Genomic DNA, 3,537 nt, shown 5'->3' with positions numbered 1-3,537 from the left:
AGGAATGAGACTTCTCTGTGCTGGCTTGTTTCCGAAGTGAGGCTCTAGAGATGGGGGGGTTTTTTGGTACCTCCATAAAGTTGACTCACCTCAGGTATGAGTTGCAGATGCGTTTAATGAGGATTTACTGTTGGGTTTAGATCTTTCTCCTCCTCACCAAATGTCTGCTATATGGGATGTGAGTATCTCTCTTGTTCTGTTTGTGATGGTTCATCCATGCAAGCCATAGTTGTGTTTTCTCCATGTCCTTGATTGTGCTGGAAAATTGTTTGCATGTGTGGCCGGCAGGAAGATGCAGATAGAGACCACTCTGAAAGGAGCCCTCTGCAAGGACAAAAAGGACAGAAAAAATAAAGAAAAGTTATGCTATGGAGGAGCTAAAAACTGAAAATGGAAAGAAAATGGGACACACACTCACTTCTCTGTTCAAGCAGTTGTGTTGTGTTGCCATACCTCTTCTATAGTGTATCATCAGTGACCACCTGAGCTCTTTGTAGGCTCCCTTGAGTCCATTACATGTTGCCTGTTTTAAGTGCTCAGTAAGCTTACACTTGGCCAATGTGAGGGAGAGGATAAGAGTAAGAGCCCAGATTCTCTAAGTTAGGTCACTTTGGCTGTGTTTCTAGGCAAGCTTGTGGGGTGGTAGTTTTCCACACATAACCTTTAATCCCTACAACCCAGTGGCAAGCAGCCAATCCAGAGCTTCAAGTAAAACTCCTGGAGGAATGGACCAGAGGCTTTGTGTGAACCAAGACTACCCAGCAGTTTGCCAGGAGTCCCTTTAGGCTGCTGCTCTCCAGAAATCACACCTTCCAGAGCTCTGTACAGCTGCCTTCTGCAAAGAGGGGCTGAATGGAATTGGCAAAGCCTTGCCAGTTCCTTCATCTCCCTCTGGAGGAGGGACCATGCTGGGCAATCCCATGGCAAATGACCATGGCATGACCTCTTCTCCCCAGAGTGCAAGCTATGGTCTAGCATAGTGGTTTCCTCTGGCACAAGTGGCTGCTTTTCCACCAAAAATGAGATTTTTGAAGTGAAACTCCGGAGTACTCTGAGTTTATTTTCTTCCTTTTAAGACTTTTTACACAGCTCATTCCATAAGAACAACTTCTCTATAGGTAGGAGATTTACACCAGTTGACAAGTTTTAATTTAGTAGGGAATTACCAAAGTAAGAATTCGATGGGGAAGTGCTATTACTTCCAGGAAGGTTCTGATCACTAGCAGCAAGACCCAAAAGGTCAATGTTCTTACTGGAATAATTTGCCTTCTCTTCCTTTCTCTCTGCCTTCTCCCCTCGTATTTAAGTGATAACCTTGAAAGTATTGCAGCTAAGTTGCATGGGATGGAAGGAATGGGTGGATGAATGGAATGAAAGGGATAAACAAAGAAACAGGGGAGCTTTTTCACAGAGGTTTGGTGAAATCGTCTTCATTTCATAGCTGGCAAATGGAAGGTGCATTTCGTCTTTCCTTCTTTCTGCTATAGTCACTCCATTGTATTTTGTTGCCTTTCTAAAGCACTTGGAAGCATAGAGATCCCCTGCTCTGTGGCAGCTTTGTCATGATTGTGCATTTCTGGGTAGCTGTCCTGCAGTCCATATAAACAAGCCTTGAAACGTGGTTATTGCCATCTCTGCTGCTGGCATGTAGCTTCTGTTATTTATGAGCACCCCAAGTTTTCATTTCTTTTTTTGCCTGTCCATGGGCCCCTGTCTGGTTTTTTAGACCCGGGGGGATATTTCCAAACTCCTTTAAAAAAGATTCAAATCAAATTTCATGTTTAAAATATGTACCAAGTGTTGACAGTTGATGCCTTGGGCAGAAAAGCATGTGCAGAGCTGTGCTGTATGGCTGCTAGACAGCTTGGAACAGGGATATGGGATGGACATGTGCAAATCTGCATATTGACAAGACAGAAAATGTATGAATGAGCAGGAGGCAGGGAGTCCATTTCACATGGGCTTTGCAAGGCTTAAAGCTGAAGGAGTTTATCACCCTGAATACAAGAAGGGAAGTTGATGGTCTGGATGTGAGTGCGTTTACCAGCCTGGGAAAGAAGGGAAATTCAAGCTGAATTATATAGAGGAGCTGGTAAACAGGCTGGGGAAATAGCAGGATCCATGAGTGCTAGTTCAGGTCTGCCTGCTGCAGAATGGTGCTTTGCTGAGAGAGGGTCTCGGGTTAAATCTACACAAAATTAAAAAGTAATTCTTTCCTCTGGGAAATGAGCAGCATGCGGAGTGTGACAGAAGAGGTTTCTGTCTGATCATCCGTTATGGTCTATCCCTTGTCACTTCTGCATTGAATGTTGTGTTTATGCTGGTTCAGGACCTGTTGTGTGTTCTGCTCCCTTTTCCATTGGAAGAAACCAGCATTAATACCAGTATCAGTATCTAATCCATGGAATATCGCAGGCTGAGCAGTAAGCAGATGTTATTTCAGTGAATCTTGGCAGTTTGCTTCTTATTGCAAAATGAATTTGTTTTAATGACTTCATTTGCTTTTCTTTCATTTTACAATTGAAAACGTGAATACATTTTGTGTGACTGCAGTGAAGTGAGTAGATTCAATTTCAGATCTGAACTTAGTTTCTCCTTTGTTCATGCCTCAGCTGCTTTGTACATCTGCCTTTGAGCTGTGAAACACACTTCACCTTTCAGTTTAGAAGAGGACAAGTTACTAATACCTTAGTCCCTCAGTATGGAGGGACTTCACGTGTTTTGTTTTTGTGTTAACACTACTGCTTCACTTTCAAGTCTTTAGGATATGTCCATTTCACAGGTTCTTGTAACTTCAGTTCATTAAGGTCTAGGGAGTCCCTGCTCTTGGTGCACATATCAAAATACAGACGCGTGTGAGCTCTGCATGTAGGTGGCCAGTGACTGCAGCTGCTGGTGCTCATGCTCATGCCAACAGCAGTAAATCAGCAAAGAAAGCTTGAGAAGGTCTTATCTAGCCTGACCTTCTGCACTTCTGGGTTCCATCCAGAGACTTCTACAACTGGCCAATGATACATGTTCCAAAACAATCTTGACTTAATTTAAAATTGTTGAGGCTCTGTTGTCTTCTGTTGCATTGCTCTGGAAATGCTGGTAGCAAGTACAAATGCAACTTATGTAAAGAGTGGCTCCAGGAATATCTTACAACTCCCCTGGCGAAGGAGAACTTGCAGAGTCTAGAGTGTGCATTGCATCCCAAAGCACACTCTCCTATCCTAAGGTTTTCTTCAACAGATTTTTCCTTAATTAGCATTTGTTCATTATAGTGGAATGATGCTACTTCCACAGGCAAGATGTCCAATTTCTGAAGTTTTTGCAGGAGCACAACTTCTTGGTTTGAATTCCAGGTTATCTTTTGCTTTTCTGGACTTCTCTTTTTCCACTGTCTTTTCTATTTGCATGGAATCTGGTGGTCTCATACGAATCCGCACACAGAGGTACAGATGTACTTGCAGTGGAACCTCTTGATTGTTTCTTTCCATCAGCAAAGAACACTTAAAGGTCTTTGCAATCTAAATGTGCACAAATGTGTTTGTT

At 42.9% G+C, this 3,537-nt stretch overlaps 1 protein-coding gene across 1 annotated transcript in view; it reads left to right on the top strand.

Moving 5' to 3' along the window:
• Positions 1–3,537, top strand: part of ADAMTS17 (ADAM metallopeptidase with thrombospondin type 1 motif, 17) — a 160,380-nt gene that overhangs the window by 10,934 nt on the left and 145,909 nt on the right. The window lies entirely within an intron of this gene.

This window comes from Nestor notabilis, unplaced genomic scaffold, assembly GCF_000696875.1.
Source record: "Nestor notabilis isolate BGI_N333 unplaced genomic scaffold, ASM69687v1 scaffold12197, whole genome shotgun sequence".
Classification (NCBI taxonomy): Eukaryota; Metazoa; Chordata; class Aves; order Psittaciformes; family Psittacidae; genus Nestor; species Nestor notabilis.
This window is presented reverse-complemented; position numbering and strand designations above follow the sequence as displayed.